This window comes from Myotis yumanensis, unplaced genomic scaffold, assembly GCF_028538775.1.
Source record: "Myotis yumanensis isolate MYYU_CA2020_CCGP unplaced genomic scaffold, mMyoYum1.0.hap1 SCAF_7, whole genome shotgun sequence".
Classification (NCBI taxonomy): domain Eukaryota; kingdom Metazoa; phylum Chordata; class Mammalia; order Chiroptera; family Vespertilionidae; genus Myotis; species Myotis yumanensis.
Window position 1 is genome coordinate 46,335,895 of NW_027223758.1, and position 22,216 is coordinate 46,358,110.

A 22,216-nucleotide genomic window follows, 5' to 3' on the forward strand; every position below is an offset into this window, starting at 1 on the left:
AACCCCCTGATCGGCCCTGCTCTGTGGGTGATAGAGGGCGGCGCCCCAACCCACCTCCACTGGCCTTGCTCTGTGTGTGACAGGGTAGAGCCATTACCTCTCCATCGGCCCTGCCCTGAGTGTGACAGGGTGTGGCGCCCCAACCCCCCTCCATGCGCCTTGCTCTGTGTGTGACAGGGTAGAGCCATAACCTCCCCATTGGCCCTGCCCTGAGTGTGACAGGGTGCAACGCCCCAACCCCCTTATCTGCCCTGCTCTGTGTGTGACAGGGGGCAGTGCCCCAACTCCCCTATTGGCCCTACTCTGTGAGTGACAGGGGGGAGCTCCTCAACCCCCTGATCGGCCCTACTCTGTGCGTGACAGGGTACGGAGCCCCAACACCCCTGATGGGCCCTGCTCTGTGGGTGACAGGGGGCAGCGCCCCAACCCCCCTGATGGGCCCTGCTCTGTGCGTGACAGGGGTTGGCGCCGCAACCTCCCCATCGACCCTGCCTTGAGTGTGACAGGGGGCGGTGCCCCAACCCCCCAATCGGCCCTACCCTGAGCGTGACTGAGGGTGGCATCGCAACCTCCCGATCCACCCTACTCTGTGCATGAAGGGGCGACGCCCCAACTCCCCAATCGGCCCTGCTCTGAGCCTGACCAAGGGCTGCACCTAGGGATTGGGCCTGCCCTCTGCCACCCTGGAGCAGGTCGTTATCTCCCGAGGGGTCCAAGACTGCGAGAGGGCACAGGCTGGGCTGGGGGACCCCCCCCCCTCCCCAGTGCACAAATTTTTGTGCACCGGGCCTCTAGTTTATATATATAAAAGCCTAAGCGACTGTTGCAACCATTACAGCTGGTCAACTGAACAACTGGTTGACCAGTCGCTATGATGTGCACTGACCACCAGGGGACAGATGCTCAATGCTGTAGTTGTCCCCTTGTGGTCAGTGTGCTCCCACAGCCAACCTCCTGTGCTCAGCCAACCTCCTGTGGTCCCTCTCCCTGGCTGGCCACCCCAATCAGCCCCAGTCAGGACTGGTCAAGATGACCCTGATTGGCCCCAATCGCTGGCCAGGCTGAGGGACCCCACCTATGCACGAATTCATGCACCAGGCCTCTAGTCTAAAGTAATAAAAGGCTAATATGCAAATGGACTGAACGGCAGAATGACCGGTCACTATGATGCACACTGACCACCAGGGGGCAGACGCCCAATGCAGGAGCTGGGCTCACCACTGGTGAGCACAGCGGCAGTGGCAGGAACCTCTCCTGCCTCTGCAGCAGCGCTAAGGATATCTGGGGAGTGGGCCTAAGCCATCAGTTAGACATCCCCTGAAGGCTCCTGGACTGTGAGAGGGTGCAAGCTGGGCTGAGGGACCCCCTTCACCACTGCTGAGTGCATGAATCTCATTACTGGGCCTCTAGTCCTATCTAATAAAAGAGTAATATGCAGCCCTAACTGGTTTGGCTCAGTGGATAGAGCGTCGGCTTGCAGACTGAAAGGTTCCAGGTTCGATTTCGGTCAAGGGCATGTACCTTGGTTGCAGGCACATCCCCAGTAGGGGGTGTGCAGGAGGCAGCTGATCAATGTTTCTCTCTCATCAATGTTTCTAACTTTCTATCCCTCTCCCTTCCTCTCTGAAAAAAAAAAAAAAAGGAAAATAGTAATATGCAAATTAACCATCAGTCCCTGACAAAGATGGCAGCACCCATAGCAGCTGGGCAGGACGCTGGCGGCGTCACCCCGACAATGTGACTCCAGCAGGCAAGTGGGGCCGCAGGCAGCACCGAGCAGGGCCTGCTGGGTGTGGCGGTGGCGAACCGAAGACAGGCAATCGGGACCGCAGGCAGCACCCAGCAGGGCCTGCTGGGCGGGTCGCTGCGGCAACCTGTGAGCAGGCAAGTGGGCCCTCAGGCAGCACCCAGCAGGGTCTGCTTGCCCATCCCAGTGGTGTGGAGCAGGCAGGCCCCGCAGAGAGTAGAGAACCACGGGGAGGGGGCCCAAGCTGTCAGTAGCACATCCCCTGAGGGCTCCCGAATTGGAGAGGGTGCAGGTCGGACTGAGAGACCTCCCCACCCTCCCTCCCCTCCCCTCCCTCCATGCACGAATTTTGTGCACCGGACCTCTAGTTGTTATATAAGATGTTAACATTAGGAAAGTTGATGAAGGTATATGAGAACTATATTATCTATGAAACTCTTCTGAAAATCTAAAATTATCTCAAAATAGAAAGGTTTAAAATGCATCATGTGACACTAAAGTAAGTTTAGTTGGGGAATCTTCTGATAATTTTTTTCAAAATAGAGGAACAAATTTTCACAGCTGTCCTCCACTCGATTTTTGCCCTCTTTGGGATCCTTTAAATCAATGATTACCCCCAGGTCCTAAAGCTGCTTATGAAATGAAATAGCCACTGGATAGATGCTTGCTGAATGAATCAGTCCTTTTGATCTATTTAAAGAACCTTTTATTATTGGGATTTGTATTGCCTTGAAAGGTTCTCCTAAAATTTTCTCTTGACTCACTTAAGTTGAATTGCCCCTGACTGGCCACATTGTGTGCTTTTTGGTTTTCTTCATGAAAGACACCCATGAGGATTTAGAAAAGGTACATACTACATTCACCTCTCTCCCCTTTCAGCTGTTCTAATGGATTCTTTGAACTTTGCAAGTTATCTGTCCCTACATGATTTTTATTTTACTAACTGGTCCTTGACAAGAAATGATAAAAATAAGATAATCATTAAGTTAGTATATATCAGAATAGATCAAAATAACATAAATTGGGTCACTGACTGGAGAAAAAAGAATGACCTTATCTTGAAATGCCTTTTAAAACTTTCCCTGGGTTTTCCCAAGGTTTTCCTGAATTCTTTATTATCTAGGTGGGTGCTGTCTTGTATGTTTGGCTTGCATGTTTATAATTTCACATATTCTCCTTATATTAATGAAGTTTCAGTCCTTCTGCAATCTCAGTGTAAACTTTCTATGTGTTCTTAACTAATTCTCTCACTTCCATACTTTCTTTGCTTTCAAAATCCTTCCATTATTTTATCTTGCTCTCAAGTCTAAAAACAAATTATGTCCTTTCATTTTTTTTTTTCATTTAGCCACTAAAATTACTCAGGTATCACTGATTCTGTAAAACACATCAAATTTTTTAAAAGCAGTGTATATTCACTATCTTGTATGCTACCAATCTTGCAACTACTGATTCTTTAATTCTCTAGCATTCCCATTACCAATGTTCTACTGAGGCTATTCTTTGAAAAATCCCAATTACTTAACTAGTAACAAGATTTCTCAGTGCTCATATTGACTAATATCTCTTGAGAATCAGACACCATGGAAACCCAGCTTCCTAGAAATACTACTCCACTGACTTCCATAACACTGTAATCCTCTGGAATTGTTTTGTCCTCCTCAATTGCACTCTTGATTTCCTTTGGCTCTACTCTTCAACTTTTCATGAGTTCAGACTTTTACCTTTTTATTACTTCTTATCTTGTCCTTAACTAAAGCATTATGTACTTTGGCTTTACTGATCATCCTGTATAATAAAGAGGTAATATGCAAATTAACCCTCATGCCCTCACAAGATGTCTGCCTATGACCAGGTCAGCAGGGGGTTTAGTGAGGGACGGCCAAATGACTGAACAGCAGGTTGTGTGGGGTGACCAGGCCGGCAGGGGGGATAGTAATGGATGACCAAATGCTGGGCAGCAGGATGCATGTGGCAACCAGGCTGGCAGGGGGGCCATGAGGGGTGATCAGGCCAGCAATGGGGGGGAAGTTGGAGGCAACCAAGCTGGCAGGGGGGACAGGGGGGACCATGCTGGCAGAGGAGGGCAGTTAGGGGCAACCAGGCCAGTGGGGGGGGGCAGTTGGGGGCAATTAGGCTGGGCAGTTGGGAGCAACCAGGGTGGTGGGGGCGGGCAGTAAGGGGTGACCAGGCAGGCAAGCAGGTAAGCGATTAGGAGCCAGCGGTCCAGGATTGTGAGAGGGATGTCTGACTGCCAGTTTAGGCCTGATACAACTGGCAGTTGGACATCCCCCAAGGGATCCTGTATTGGAGAGGGTGCCGGCTGGGCTGAGGGAACTACCCACCCCCCCATGCACGAATTTCGTGCACCGGCCCTCTAGTCTGTACATAATGACCCTGAATTCATTTCTATACTTGACATTGTTCCTGAGTAGCAGTCTTACCACACTGAACATAGCTGATAAATATTTCTACCTGGATCTTCCATAAATATTGCAAACTCATGCTATCCAAAATTAAACTCACTGTCTTCATCCCATGAAGTGAATCTCTCCCATGTAGTTGTCAGTGTCAATGATGCAAACATACTTCATTTTGGAGTTCAATCCTTCTCATTAATTTACCTTAAACAGTTGTTCTGTAATCAAGATCTTTCAAATTTACCTGTACTTTTGATGTCCTCTACATTTCCACTTCCACTACCTCTTCCCAAACACTCATTATCTCTCCAAGAATGTGGTAGTTATCTCATTATAGGGTACTCTCTTTGGTAGATTGTATTATTTGAAAACATGCCATAGATTTAAAAGTAATTAGCTACAACCCTATCTTGTAACAATTACTGTTCTTATTCTGATGGTGCTTTGGATTTTTCCATCAGGGTTTTAATGCCTCTGTTGGAACCCACAATATATAAATTTATGTTATTTCCTTTGGTTGAAAATAAAAGACTCAAGAAGCACAGAATGTTTAACATTTTCATTCAAATTCAGTCCTATTTCTAAATTCCTTTAGTTTCTGTGCTCATTTTTCTGTCCCTTCACACATACTTTTGAACTTCCCACCAATTCAACCAGAGGAACCTTGACATGAGCCCCCACATACATCCCCAAGTTACTATGTTGGCTAAGGCCAGGTTGTGTGTGGAATAGCTTGAACAAATATGTTCTCAGGGATGAGGACATGGCATTGTGGGGGTGAGGATCCAAAGTCAGCATTGCAAGAACAGATTGGAGTGTCAGGTTCAAAGAGAAAGTGCAAATTCATATAGAAAGGGAGAAGGCAGAAATGGAAGATTTGAACTAGCTTAAAAAATAAACGGCTAGAATAATTTAGTATAACTTTTTAGGAGTCACCAAGAAAAAAAAAAATGCTTGTCTAGACACGTGGGACTAGGAGATGAATTGAGTGAGAGGTTTACAGGGTAAGAAACATCAAAGTTGGACCTGGGTTTGCATATTCTTTGTATTTTTAATTATTGTACTTGATTAGTATTACATTTCCTGGGACCTAAACTGGGATTTATTATCAGTGAACTGATGGCCCTGTTTAAACTGACCAGCTCTTAAAACTCTTTTTTTATATCCTAAAGTGGAGTTTATATCCTTGTACCCTTTCTTACTTCCACATAAACTAATTAGTTGTCAGACCCCCCCCCTTACTTAAATAGATTCTGTATCTTTTTTTTATGTCCGGGGTCTAATCAATAACCTTAAAACACCAAATACAGTGGGGCCTTGACTTACGAGTGTCCCGACTAATGAGTTTTTTGAGATATGAGCCGTCTCTCAGCCGATTTTTTGCTTTGAGTTGCGAGCTAAAATTCGGGTTATGAGCCAGCTTCAGATACCCTACCGCTAGTTGGTGCAGTGAACGTCACAGTGAATGCCACAACATCAGCCCAGCATCACGTGTCTCACTCGTTCACTGTTGATTTGACATACAAGTAATTTGAGTTATGAGCTCCGTCATGGAACTAATTAAACTCATAAGTCAAGGCCCCACTGTACTACTTCCCTGTAGGAATTTTTGTGAAGTGTAGGGATCTTTAATGTGATGGCCTATGGCTATGACAGCCCTATAAACTCTGAAATTGCATGCATGTATGAATGCTGTGCATGTTTCTGGGTGTCTGCTTGAACATTTTAATATGTCCTTAAAGCAGCGGTTCTCAACCTGTGGGTCGTGACCATTGGAAAACACATATAGCATATCAGATATTTACATTACGATTCATAACAGTAGCAAAATTACAGTTATGAAGTAAAAACGAAAATAATTTTATGGTTGGGGGTCACCACAACATGAGGAACTGTATTATAGGGTCGCGGCATTAGGAAGGTTGAGAACCATTGCCTTAAAGAGAAAGGAGATCTGAAAAGGCTGCTGTCCCTGAGGTTTTTCTGTGTGGATGGAATGCTGGAAATCTTTTAAAATATAAATCTAATCATGCCATCCTCAGTTTTATAACCTGTTGGTTTTCTTTTGGTTCTTAGAATAAAGGCATTGTGACCTATAATACTTGGGTGGTAAGTCCATTTTGAAATTTCTAGACGAGGTTGACATTGCTTTCCCTCTGGATCCTGTGGCTTCAAAACAAGCTACTTCATTTTAATTTGTTTAACAAGCTGTACTTCTTCTCATCTCATGGTTTTGCATATTCTTTTTTTGGGGGAGGAACTATCCCATCTTCATTCTCCAACCTGCTTCTACCACCTTTCTCCTAATTATCTTCTATCTTGCTGGTGGCTCCGCTCAAATGCTACTTTTTTAGTCAGGTCTTCTTTGACTGTTCAGGACAAAATCAGATTCTACTCTTTCATGTGGTCATACTTTCATGTCAGGACATTGATTACAGCTCTGAATTATACATTTAAGTCACGATTTTGTTAATATCTGTTTCACCTCTTGTCAGCTAAGGAGGACGGGGATATTGATGGTCAACTTTCATTATATTATTTGCAGCACAGAAGACAGTACATGTGCAGTACAGACTTGTTGAATGAATGCATGCTAATGTCTTGAAGCTCCTAGTTTGAATGTTAGTTGCATTCATATATCCCACGGCATCCTCCACAGAATTTTAGTACATAGTCAATCATAATTCAATAATTGTTAACTGAATGACAAGGTTTTTCCATACCAAAGAAATGTTGCTTTCCTGAAGATACTTGCCCTTGTGTTTTATTTAAATTTCCCACATGTAAACATATTAAATTATGTAATTTCCAGGTCAGTTGTTTTAAAAAGTATTTCCAAAAAGATGAGCACTAATAATCATACTTAAGGCTTGATAAATTTCATACATTTTCCATATCCCCCTAAGGTATTTATGCAGATAAATACGTGCAGAGCTTGTTATTTGGCTTTTCATATTCCTTAGCCAATGTGAATTGATATGCACAGTGTATAATGAAGCCATATACCTTTCTGCACATTTGAAAGAATTATATGCATGTGTTCCATTGTATGTTAAGTGAAATATGGAAGCAGTAAATACAGACAGAGGGTACTTCATTACTTAAAGCATTGTCCTGGCAGTGAGCCTTCCATAATTCTTGATAATCTGTTTCTGATTACTTGTTGCCTGAGTGCCATATCATAAGAACTTATGTGAATGTAAGCATCTGCTGTACTTACGGTCATATGCTATTTTATGTGCACTATAAACCAATAGGATCATACTGGGAAATAAATAATAGAAAGTGACACATACATATAGAGAAATACGTTTTCTCAGTTATGCTTCTCTAACTTTGTGATGCATACTATTTTTAGTCAATAGATGCCTTTCTGATAAGGCTAAGTTTGTTTAGAGTACTCAGTGTCATAGTAGTTGAGCAATTACTTTTTGTGTAAGAAAAATGACATTAAGAGAGGTATTGGCACATAGGCAATGCAATGCATGCTGATAAATTAGAATATAATAAATTAAATCACATATGAGATATAAAACTGAAAGCAACAAGGAACGAACAAGAAAAACAAACAAATAAAAATTCAGACACAGATTTACAGTATAGTGGTTACCAGAGGGAAGGGGCTTGGGGGGTTAAAGAGTAAAGGGTAAGATATTTGGTTATAGAAGATTATTCGACTTTGGGTGATGGGCACACAATGCAATATGCATATCATGTATGTAGAAATGTACACTTGAAACTCATATAATCTCATTCACCAATTTCACTCCAAATTTAATAAAAAATTAAAGCCTACAAAAATGTTTATCTGTATTTAAAAATTAGTTTGTAGTTTGACAATGCCTATGGGCTAAACTCAGGGTCCTAAGATATACTAAAAATATATATGAAATGAAACTCTACCAGATGCACTATCACAATAAGACAGTTGTCAGAATGCTAGAATCTTGTTTTGATTATGGTTTGGTGAAAGCTGCTCTCAAGGGCATGTAGCTTTATTGAAAAGCCCCTTTTGTGCAATGCCATTTAATTGAGCTAAGAATCAAGCAGAATCATGCTTGGACTTTCAAAGTAAATTGATTAATTCTTGCCCAGCATCTCTGTGGCAAAGGAGCTGAAGCCCCTTCTCTTCACACAGGCCTTAATAATGGCAATGTGTAACAATGATAAAAGGTTGATTATGAGTATTGAGAAATAAGAGCTAGATATGCTTTTTCATAATAAGATAGTAGCTAAATGTATGGAGAGCTTATGAATGCCAGATTGCATTGTAGATTTTATATGGACCATCTTAAGTAGTCATAACAAACCTATGGAATAGCCACATTATCTAAATGGATAGAATGGGGCTCAGAGGAGATATACAATTGGCCTTGGGCCACACAGTTTGGTGGATCTTGGCCTGGAACCTAGTCTCAAAATTAAAAGGCAAGGCTCCTAATCACATGGAAATGAGGCAAAACCAAGATAGCAGTTCATGCAGATGGTTACCACAGGCTATTTGGGAAAATGATTTTTGAAACTTCATGGTCTAAACTAGTTTTTTAAAAAAATAGGTATTAAACCTAGAATTATTGAAGTTGGGGTTTTGAGAATTAAGATAGAATAGGAGCCAGTAAATCTTCTTAGCATTCTTCCCGTCCCTCGCTCCCATTTTCTCTCTTACCATTCTACACATACAAAAATGAATGAACCAATCCCATAAATCCTATAAAAGCTATCCTTAATCTGTCCCTCTTTTAGTGTGCTTATAAAAAAGGGCCAATAGCTTTCAGAGAAATATGATATAGACTGAAGCTGAGAGCTCTGCACAATTTTTAGGAGTTGGCTTGGAAAAATCTGTTCATTTTTTTCTCAGAAGCAGGAAATACATACAATGAAGTAGATTCATCCAGTGCATAAACAATTCGCAGAGTGCAAGGTTTTCTGGGAAATTGATATCACCAATGGGCCTTTATATAACTATTGTCAAATATTAGTTTTTTTTCTAATTTACAGTATAATCAGTAGAATCAGTGCCTGCATTTTATACTATCTAATAAAAGAGTGATATGCAAATTGATCATCACTCCAACACATAAGATGGCCGCCCCTATGTGGACACAAGATGGCTGGCAGGGGAGGGCATTTGTGGGTGATCAGACCAACAGGGGAGGGCAGTTGGGAGGGACCAGGCCTGAAAGGGAGGGCAGTTGGGGGCGATCAGGCTTGCAGGGGAGGGCAGTTGGGGAGGGACCAGCTCTGCAGGGGAGGGCAGTTAGTGGTGACCTGGCCGGCAGGGGAGGGCAGTTGGGGGGAATCAGGCCTGCAGGTGAGGGCAGCTAGGGGCAATTAGGCCAGCAGGGGAGCAGTTAGGCATTGATCAGGCTGGCAGGGGAGTGGTTAGGGGCAATCAGGCAGGCAGGCAGGCGAGTGGTTGGAAGCCAGCAGTCCTGGATTGTGAGAGGGATGTCCGACTGCATTTAGGCCCAATCCCATCAGAATCAGGCCTAAACGGGCAGTCGGACATCCCTCAAGGGGTCCCAGATTTGAGAGGGTGCAGGCTGGGCTGAGGGACACACACACACACACACACACCCTGTGCACGAATTTCACACACCGGGCCTCTAGTTAATTTAATAAAAAGGAAAATAAATAAATAAATTTATTATTTATGAAAAGCAATTGATAAATACCTATTTCAACATATAACTTTTATTTAATATGAAAGCAGTACACAATTTTTGTCTATTTTACATTTATAAAATTTAGAAAAATCTATTAAAGTTTATAGTCTAAAATGTATTATTGCAACCTAAAAGCTCAAACTCTTTAGCTCTGTATGAGAGGGTTGTTACAATATATGCTTCAAGTTTATGGACTTTTTCCTAATGCAGGAGTATGTTAAACACTCAGAGGTATCTCAAACAATGAATCATATCATAGACACAGCGCATTTATGCCACCATAATATACTCAGAAAAAACATTATAGTATTTCCTTGATGTTTTTCTTCATCAGACTTGGCCTTATCATTTTCAAACTACATTTCATACATACTGACAATACTGGGGTATATGAAAGCTATTGTTTCTTATGCCCCATAGGATTTAGTATTCCTCTCAATAGCTCCTCCATGAAAACTTAGAAAGCCAAAACGAAACAAAAATAACTTTGATATACAAATGGCAAATCACTCCAAAATGCACTATTCATTCGCATGTGAGATTTCTCCATTCTTCCATTTAATAAAAAGTATTAGAGAAAATAATAGAGTTCGTGGGGTTAATTCAAAAGTGGGGTGGCTAGGTGAATGAAAAGATACTCAAGCAACTGATTTGAAGAGGCCAATTTAAACAAACTAGTGCAGATTTGAAGAAAAACAATTAGCTTGGAAACCTTCCATTAAAATGTATAATTTTAAGAATATACAACTACATATTAATTGAAAAAATATATAGTATATTTAGAATTTACAGAAATCTTACACAGGTGTGTTTATTTTAAAGTGAAATTCATGCCAGAACCGGTTTGGCTCAGTGGATAGAACGTCGGCCTGCGGACTGAAAGGTCCCAGGTTCGATTCCAGTCGAGGGCATATACCTGGATTGCGGGCACATCCCCAGTAGGAGATGTGCAGGAGACAGCTGATCGATGTTTCTAACTCTCTATCTGTCTCCCTTCCTATCTGTAAAAAATCAATAATATATATATATATATATATATATATATATATATATATATTTTAAGTGTAATTCAAAAATCTCAAATATTCAAGTCTGGATGACAAAATTAGTGCAAATAAATATTTAGCAATATTCAACCAATTTGTAATGAGCTTAGTAGTTTTCCTAACTTTATAGATTATGTTACTGACATTAAACATATGTATCCCAAAGAAAGACAGATAGAACACTTTATTCATTAATTATAGTGCATGTCATATTGTAAATTAATTTATAGCTTATGCTTACCTAATGTCATGCTAATAAACTTCTGTGCTGAAGACACCCAAATTTTAAGGTTCCTTCTAGGATTTGAACTGTCAATACAACTTTTTGAAAATCCACAATATCCTAAACTACTCAGACTACTCAATGCTAATAATTAAAATGTGTAATGGAAAGCATGGTGACTATAGTTAATAATACTATATGGCATATTTCAAGGTTATTAAGAGAGTAGATCTTAAAAGTTTTCATCACAAGAAAAAAAAGTTAATAACTACGTATGGTAGCAGATGTTAACAAGACTTATTGCGGTAGTAATTTCACAATATATACAAATATCAAATATTATGTTGTACACCTGAAACTAATATATTATATTCAGTTATTTCTCAATTGGAAAAGTGTGTAAAGAAGAGTAATCAATACTTGAAACTTTGGTTTCTACATCTTAAATATTCCACCTCTTTGACACAAATGGTGCATTATGCACAAAAGCTTTACCCTTGAAAGCTTAGTACTAGTTTGCTAATATTAATGTTAGCTAGATATGTCTGAGTCATATTCTCAATACAATATTATTGTCAGCAAAATAATTACACTAAGGAAAATAGGTTTAATTTTTTCAAATGGGGACAGCAAACTAAGTCCAGAAAGAAATATCTAGTTTATTATATATAAAATGATTGTAGATTAGCCTCATTGATTACATAAATTTCTGTTGAATGACCAATAAATACACATTTAACTACATAGACATGTTGATTTATTTAAAGTAATTTACAAGGTCTATTTTAAAAAATGATTTGAACAGTAAGCAATAATAATGATATGAGGAAATGTAGTGCTGTTTTCATTAAATTTTCCATGATTACTGAAACAAAATATATTTCTGCTTAGAGAGAATATAAACAAGTATTCAAAATAAGATATGCAATAAAATATACTACAATCCTATTTCATTGATATATTGGGGCAAAAGTTTCCAAATGATAAACTTCTAATAAAACCTATGTTATACCACACTGATAAAGTATTGATAACGTTAACACAGACAGTAGGATGGTAAAGGCCTGGGATGGGGTAGAGGGGTTGGAGGGACAGGCTAGAAGAGTTCAATGGGGGAATATATATAATATTTTAAACAATAAAGATTTAAAAAGCAAAACAATGATTTAAATAGAATAACCACACAAATATTTAACACTAAGAGTGAAATCTAAGATTTCAGAGAAGATTTCTTTAATAAGCAAAAGATGTACACACTTATATACACACACATTTAGTAACTATATTTTAAATTGTTTTTATTCTCTCTGAGTTCCTGCTTTGAAAATAGAATAAAATTTAGCAATATGAGTTATATTCTATACACTAATTTAGCCAAATTTATCCTGAGTAGTTTGTTGGCATTGTTTTGAAAACACCATTTTGAATAGCCATGACTTCTTTTCATTGTATCCCTCCCTGCTTTGGTTCTTTGTTGTGGCCTTGAGCACAACTTTCTTTTTTTGCTTCATTTTTGTTGACTTGTATAACAAACACAATAATATGGTACTTGAGGAGGTGGCTCTACCCCCAGGGGATATGTCTCCATGACTGTCTGTATCTTCTTGTCACTGTGATAGTTTTCCTAAACAGATTTAAGATTCCTGAAGGTAGGAATTTTATTTTATTATGAAAATTTTCTCAACTGTCAGTTATCATAATCTGAAATTCCTAACTGCATATTATATATTTGTATAGCTGTTCTATTTTCATCATTTAAAAGGATGTCGGGGGAAGAAAATGTAGACATCAGTTTTAATTCATGGCTAAAAATACTTTTTTAAAGCAATTCTCAAAGGCCTTGCCAAGTGCTTGACTTGAGTACCTCCTTATTCCTCTGTGCTTCTGTTCATTTTGGTACCAGCTGAACGGGTAGTAAGTGCCCTGCATAATCCACAAGCTACATGATAGGATCATATATACCTTATATTTTACTTTAGCCAAGATCTTAGTAACCTATGCCTGCAGAAAGTATTTAATGAACGTTACTAACAGATGGAATCACTGAGGGTTAGGCAAAATTTAAATCCAACTGATACATATGCCTTAAAGATCTATAACTCCTCAAATCTAAAGACACCCCCTATCTTTGCAGTCTTTTTTCAAATTAAAATTTTACATAATTTAATTTCAAAAGAACTTTAGGCATTGTCTGTAAAACAGAATTGGCTAATTGTTCATGTATATTTTGTCACAACTTTCTCACCAGTACCTGTAAGAAAAATACAGATATCGTGTTTGTAGTTTCTTTGTTTATGTAATTACTAGAGGCCCGGTGCATGACATTCATGCACTTGGGGGTGAGGAGGACCCTCAGCCCAGCCTGCACCCTCTCGCAGTCTGGGACCCTTTGGGGGTCCTTAGCACTGCCTCAGAGTTGCGAGAGGCTCCTGCCACCGCCACTGTGCTCATCAGCTGTGAGCCTGGCTTCTGGCTGAGTGGCCCTCCCGCTGTGGGAGCGCACTAACCACCAGGGGGCAGCTCCTGCATTGAGCATCTGTCCCTGGTGATCAGTGCATATCATAGTGACCTGTAGTTCCACCATTTGGTGGATTTGCATATTAGCCTTTTATTATGTAGGATAGGATGTTCAAACTAAGAACACATTTTTCTCAACTTGTTGATACGTCTCCTATGGCATGACCTAGAAAGGAAGAGTTCTATTGCCCTTTTTTTCTAATTTAGAGAAAAATCATAATTAAATCATCACAAGTGCAATTCACACTATAGCACTAAGAATCACTTAGCAATTAATTCAAGAATTAATAATTTATCTTTTTCCTAAAATTTTAAACTATGGAGGAACAAGGTGATTTACTGGTCTACTTGGCTTTCTGTGTTTTTTTATTTGCATCAATATTGTGGTATAATTTGGGCACTTAACTATTGAACTCTGCTTTAGAAACTGGGTTGGCATGAAAGTATTGACTACAGTTTAAAATATATATATAGTAAGTGAAATTACTCCAATTTTTATTTTAGTTATGAGAATGTAAAACAATGTTCAATATAACTACATCTGTGCCACCGAGGGAAAGAAAATTTAGGAAGGTAGGATTATGAGTTAATACCTAATATTAATATCTGTTACTAATGTTGAATCCATAATTTGTCATTGATTGTTCAACATATTTCTTCTTCACCTGTACCCTTAGCCTGATGTGTGTAATGCTTATGCTAAGTGTAATGACTACAATTTACCCTTAAAAAGTAGAATTATTTATAGGGAACATATTTGCCTAGTCTGTTTCCAGAAGCTATATACTCTATAAAAATGTATTGAATCTAATCCTTGCTCATAATGATTTTATCCTTTAATTGAGGGAGGGAGACAAGCATGAAACAGTCAATAAACAGTGGAACTGCTAAATCTTACAGAGCACTTAAGTGAAAACAGGGTGGCATGAGATTATGTAATTGTCTTTGTATATGCATTAAAGGGACAAGGCATGGGCCTTTTAGGTTTGACCTCTGGCTATCACTATGGACCTCCCAAGGTATAATTACCTTAGAAACCAGAGACTACAAGAGAAAACAAAAAAGCATCTCCAGTAAGAATAGGTCTGGGAAACAGTGGCTTAAATACTATTAGCTCTCTTTAACAAGATGTTTCTTTTGAAGAAGAGGCTAGTATACATTGGGATATTCAAAATGTAGACAGTCTACAGTAGTAGACATCATATTTTTAAAACCTCTCTTTTTTTCCACCTAGCATTCCACAGAATGCATTTTTTGAATTCCTATCTTAATGAATTTCCCAGGGTTCTGTTGGCACTCTATCTTGATGCTTAGGGATTGAATTTTGTCATTAAGCACAAACTGGAACCATCTCTCAGTAATAGATTTGCATTAACCAATCTCATAAGACTGATCTATGAAATCAGAATGCCAACAATTTAATTAACAATGAGAAATACAACTGCCAGGGAGACCGCATGCAATCCTCTGAGTAGTGTTTTCTCACCCATAGGCATGTAGGATATGAAAATAAGTTATAATTAGAGTTGGTGAACATGGAGACAAACATGATGAGAAGATCTAGGTTTTAAATGTGCAGTGCCATTGCACTAAAATAACCTTATGTTGCCATCTCCTTTAAAAGTATATGCCTGTTATTAACACCATGCAAGTTGCATCTTAGTCAATGGCATACTTCCTTTTGAACTGTTTTAATTGCATTTCCAAACTTCTGCCAGCCATTAACTTTTAACTCTCCTCACTTTCACTGAAATCTTTGACTTGCTATGTTAATCTATTTGATCAGATAATGACCTGTGAATTTGTTTTTTGTCTCTTCAAGATTATTTTGTATTTATCTTTGCTCTAATATGTGAAGATATAGTAAGTTTGTTTTGGAAAACATTGAGTTAGTAATATTAGAAGGTCTGATTATGATTTTCCAAGAGGAAATGGAGAGTTGAAACTCAAGAGCCAGAAAGAAGTTAGAAACATTTATTTTGGAGACTCCTGTATAATATGAAGTCATAAATATGGATGGGATTGTTTGTAGAAAGAATATGATAAAAATGAGCAAATGATAGAATATTTGAAAATCCTTACATTTAGTAAATCAGATAGGAAAGAAGATCATGGAGTATCCAGAAGTGGAAGAAGAAGGTTGAGAAACAATCATGTGGCACAATACTTGTTAAGGATATACATCTACATATTTTTTTATTTTTATTTTTTTTAATTTTGTTTTATTGCTTAAAGTATTACAAAGAGTATTACATATGTCTCCTCCCCCCAACCCTCCCTGGCCTTCCCGCTGTAGTTTGATATGTATCTCTCTCTCTCTCTCTCATATATATATATATATATATATATATATATATATATATATGTATACACACACACACACACACACACACACACACACATACACTGGAGGCCCGATGCACGAAATTCATGCAAGCAAGAATAGGCCTCTTTTCCCCTGGCTGCCCGCACCGGCTTCCATCTGGCACCCGGGACCCAGGCTTCCCTCACAGCCCTGGCTTCATCAGGAAGGTCATCTGGAAGGACATCCAGTTTAATTAGCATATATCTTTTTTTAAAAATATATTTTATGGATTGCAGAGAGGAAGGGAAAGGGAGAGAGAGAGAGAGAGAGAGAGAGAGAGAGAGAGAGAGAGAGAGAGAGAAACATCAGTGATAAGAGAGAATCATTGATTGGCTGCCTCCTACATGCCCCACACTGGGGTTTGACCGTGGAACCCCGGCATGTGCCCTGACCAGGAATTGAATCATAACCTCCGGGTTCATAAGTCAACACTCAACCACTGAGCCACACCAGCCAGGCAGTGTACCCATATATCTTTATCTCTTTCCCTGCCTCTTTCTCTCCAGTTTCTTTTAGGTCCTAGATCAGGGGTCCTCAAACTATAGCCCGCGGGCCACATGCAAATACAAATATTGTATTTGTTCCCGTTTTGTTTTTTTACTTCAAAATAAGATATGTGCAGTGTGCATAGGAATTTGTTCATATTTTTATTAAACTATAGTCCGGCCCTCCAACGGTCTGAGGGACAGTGAACTGGCCCCCTGTTTAAATAGTTTGAGGACCCCTGCCCTAGATAATACAGAATGTTACCTTAAAATAACAGATTGGACTAGAAAGACATTACTAATGTAGTAGGAAGAGGAGACACTTTGTTCTGCTTGGTGATTGGAAGTAAAGATAAATCCAGAATTGTGCAAGTTACTTCCCAGAGTACTGGCTTCTTTTATGTTTGCAAATCCAAGCTGATTAATCAGTCACTTAATTGGATCTATGCTGGTCTAATAGAGGTTTATTTTCCTCATACCAACATATTTTGGGGAAATTGATCTAAGGAAGGAGGGGCAGCAATCTGCAGAGAAGCTGAGGAGCCTTCTGAAAGATTTAGGATTGAGATTGTCCCTTCCCTTTTGTAATTAAATAGTTTTAAAATCTCTCTGGGAGAATGACATGTTCCTGATGGAGGACAGCTGGAGGAAAAGTGTAATTTTCTGTTTTCAAAGGAAGCACCAAATTTAACCCAAGAGTCTGGAGGTTCATGGGGTTCTTCCAGAGTCAGGTTCCTCAGTTTGCACTTTGGGAACGATGGATGAGCAGTGTGAGTGAGCTGATGGTTTAAACGGGCAGTGAAAGGCTTAGGTTCAGAGGACTGTCATGACTGCAGCATGGCAAGGAGACAGTCTATTTCTGTCTGGTTGATATTTGAAAGCAAGACTCTACCTAAAGCCCTTGATGGTACATGCTAAATCTTTGGGGATAACAGCAGAGTTTTGGAGAGAGCCTTTCTTTAAAAAATATATATATACATATATATATACACACACACATACATATACATACATACACACTTTAATTGATTTTAGAGAGGAAGGGATAGAGAGGGAGAGAGAGATAGAAACATCAATGATGAGAGAGAATCATTGATTAGCTGCTTCCTACATGCTCCACACTGGGTATTGAGCCTGCAACCTGGGCATATGCTCTGACCAGTAATCAGACTATGACCCTCTGGTTCATAGGTTGATGCTCAACCACTAAACCATGCTGGCCAGGCTGGAGAGAGGTTTTCAACTCTACACAAGTGTGAATTAAGGAATTAACTTGGAGAAATGAGAGAAATATGTCTATATCTGTTTTATAAATTGCGGCAGGTTCGAATAATAGTGCTGTGTTGTGAAAGAAAAAGAAGAGGACACTTACCAGGGAAAATGTGTTCACTAAGATACCTTTTGCAGAACAGTTAAGAAAATGATATCTGAAGAAAGTATTAGTCCTTTGAACATTTAGAAGTCAATGGCGTATTAAAAGACTTATTAGAATGGTGGCCAAAGGCTAACTAGATGGCCAGAGACTAGGCAATTAGGATTCAAGGAGAAGGAGGGATTTCTACCAAGCAGAGACCACTCATTGGGGTTAGTTGGAGATTTTTTAAAAAAAAAATCATTATTAGCTTTTGAAATATGGAATAGTCAATGGAGAATAAGTGCATTTTTCTAGAATTCTATTATTGAGCATCTAGTATGCATTTGGCACTGTGCTGTTTGTTAAATAGAAACATGAAGTGAATGAACATGCATGAAAATGACTGATGAAACCAGTTTCTAAAAAAGGCTAGATCGGATGAAATCAGGTTGACAGTCAAAGACATTCCAGATGGAAGGAAAGTCCAATTGAATTTAGAAAGAAGCATTTAGTCTCTTATGAGCTCTTTGAATTAGATTATTCCTCTCTGCAACTCTCAAATGGAAAAAGCCACAGGAGATGTGACTCAATTGGTAATAGCAGAAGAACCTGATGTAGGTACAACTGTACAAATAGCTCTCACATTGTATGACTTTGCAGGATGTATAGCAATATATTTGGGCATGTTTGCAGTGAAACCTTTGTAAGAAGGAGTTCATTTAAAGTCAGACAGTGTATTAGAATGGACAGTTCAGTATTTTCTTGATTGAGTAATGATTCAACAATGTAAAATGGAAATATTCTACAGTAGTTTTATTTTTATGTCCCTTCTCTCTCTATATATAGAAAATTATTATTCTTTAATAACTTTCACTTGAAGTATTCACTGTAATATATATATATATATATATATATATATATATATATACACACACACACACACACACACACACACACACACACACACAGATATATATGTATGGCTAAGCAACCGTCCCACCATCTGACTGGTAGCTATGATCCATACTGACCACCAGGGGGCAGATGCTCAACGCAGGAGTTGCTGAGCTGCGGTGAGTTGGCAGTGGTGGTTCTCAGGTAATGCACCCCAGAACCAGAGAGGAGGAAACCTGATTCCGGGATGCGTCACCAGAGAACCACCTTCTTTTAATCCAGGACCCCACAGGGGATATTGGAGAGCCAGTTTTGGCCCAATCCCCATAGGCCAGGCTGAGAGACCCCACCTGCTGGAGGGACCCCACTCATTCCATAGACCCCCTTTGAGCCGCAGCACTGCCCTGGGTGTGGCCTGCCAGAGAGGCATCCGGGGAGGTTGGCTCCAGGGAGTGTCCAGCCCCTCTCACCCAGTCCTGCCTGCCACCTTCTAACTAATATCCTTTCAATGTGCATGAATTTGTGCACCAGGGCACTAATATATAGTATAAAATAATTGAGGTGAATATTTTACCAGAGAATTAAAAAATGCCACCATTTGTCTTTTGTCTGAAACATGGCTATTGAATCACTTTACCAATTCTAAATATACCAGGACCATTTCAATATATAAACTGATATTTCTAATGAGACTGTTGTCCAAGGCTGTATTTAAACAACTAAGAATGGAGAAGTGTGAAGCCCAATTTTAGTGTTCACATCATTTTTTTTAATCAGTTTTAATTGTTTAAACATATATTATCTCTATTGATTGTTTCTTTGTAGAATGCACTTGAAATAGGGCCACAAATTTAAATATCAAATTAAGATAGCTTCTGAATATTATGTATGATAGCATATACTTCTTCTGATATATGTATCTCATTTAAGTTTAATGAGTTTGTGTTTGAGAAAGAGAGAGAACAAGGGGGAGAGAGAGAGACAGAAATAGGAGATTTTTTTAGGTATCTACTGCAGATTGCATTAAATAGACTGTTCAAAATATAAAAATGGTCTGACACAACCCTAGTTATAGTAATTTATGGCTACTTTTACCTATTTAAAATATTTTTTAATAAATGGGGCCTGTGGAAAAGATTGGCTTGGTGTTAAAGAAGGAATCTGAATAAAATTTTCTTAGCTCAAACACAAGAGGAATTAAGATGAAAGCATTCACTGAGCACCTACCATGTTGAGACTCCCTTATTAGATACTTCATATATATTATGTCATTTAATCTTCACAACTTTATTAAATTGGCTTTCTTTCTACATTTGAAGGACAAGAACCTGAGAATTAGACACGTAAACCACCTTGCTTTGAGATGCCATATTGAGTGGTGAAAAACAGGATCCAAGCCCATGTCTGTTTGACTAATAGATCGGCTGTCATTCCACTTCAATATACTATATTTAAGTTACTTTATATGCTGAGACTTAATGATTGAGTGTGGGGAGGTCATTTCCCTCTACTCTTTGCTTTTCATACTTATATGTTTAAATGATTGCTTCATCATTTCTGTAAACACTATAAAACTGTTTAAACCTGAAACATTAATAAAAATTCAAAATATATTTTTGGTTTGTGGGCAAATAGAGTACAGATATAATGTAAATGAATTCTAAAATGAATGGAAATGGAGAAAAACAAGAACAAGGCAACGAGAATAGTGAAAAAGTCTCAAGGCAAATGGAGAATTTAAAGTAGCAATGTTCACATATAAGACCCTCTTGCAAAAGGTCTAGGTCTAGGAGCATGGGGCTGTGTTCTTCTCAATTTCATCCATACAGGTTCCTTTCTGTGAGGGATCTGCAATTTGAATGCTTGTGTCAGTTTACATAAACTGTGCAAACCACCTGTCCATGTTTGAACTGCACAAATGTAAAGAGATACAACTTTTGAAGACAAAGGAAGAAGAAAGATCCTATTAAATCCTGTACACTAGTGTGAAACTCAAGGCTTTATAAAAGCTTCCTCACTCAAGAAACTATGCAACACTTGCACAGGGAGACAAAATATCAGGCAAAAATCACTGAAAAGAAAACCTATCATTATCAAAAGAGACTTTAATTTAAAGTATATGAATAAGCACACTGTGAAACTCCCAATAAAGGAAAGATGTCAGCCAGTCACCTGAAGACTGTTCTTCTTTTCATACTTTAGACTCCTGTGCCTGCCACTTTTCAGGTGGTTGTGAAATTTTTTGTTGACAGTTATTGCTCACCTTCCTAAAATTGGTCTTTAAAATGACTTTGTGCTTTAATGTAGACAGAAAAATTCTTCATCCTGGTGATCAGTTTCAAAGCCTCAGAAACAGTGCAGTCAATCACAGGTGGGGCCTGATGGATGTGTCAGGCGATAAGCAGAGCTATAGCTGTTTCAAGGCCACTGACTCCGAGTCTGACTCAATTCCTTTAAACCCTATGGCTTTGGGGTAAACCAAGGGTCAGTGAAAGTGTCCTCTTCCACACGAATTATTTGAAACACCAAATATCAAGTTAGGAAGATTGAATATAGGCTTAGAATAGCATCTTATTTGATTATTATTTCAATTATTGCAATAATGAGAAAAAGTTTACTTAATAAAAGCATTTGAACTTTATAAAAGTCAGCTTATATAAAATTAGCAAATGTCTTAAAAACTACAACCCTACTTTCAGATACTTTAGTAGCCTTTTAAAATATATACTTGTAATAAAATTATACATATTTAGATATATAACATGATGACATAATGTATATATGTCATCTGTGAATGAATCAGTGAAATGATTACTACAGTCAAGCTAATTGACATATGGCATATCTTTTTACATAGTTTGTATCCATTTCTTTTGGTGATGAATGCATCTAAAATTGACTCTTTTAGCATATTTTCAATATTCAATACAGTATTAACTATCATCACAATGACTGTACAATAGATCTCTAGACTTATTCATCCTACAGAATTACAAGTTTGTACCCTTTTATCAACATCTTTCCATTTCCCTTGACTGGCCTCTCTTAACCACCATTGTACTCTGCTTCTGTAAGTTTGAGTTAAAAAAAAATGATTCCACATATAAATGAGATCAAATAGAATTTTACTTTTTTCTCTCTGGCTCTTTCACTTATCATAACGCCGTCTCGGTTCAGCCATGTTATCACAAATGGCAGGTTTTCCTTTTTTCTAATGGATAAATAATAATCTGTTGAGTATAAATATCACATTTCCTTTATCCATTCATCCATCGAAGGACACCTGTGTTGTTTCCATGTCTTGGCTATTGTGAATAATGCTGCAGTGAACATGGGAGTGCAGATATCTCTCTGAGAAACTTATTTGATTATTGTTGAAGGGTTTATTACAAAGCACTTGTAAGAAGGATATTAGGCATATTTGATTTTGAAACGTAATTTATTACACTAAATTTGTTTTTTTAAATATATTTTTATTGAAATCAAAGAGAAAGCGAGA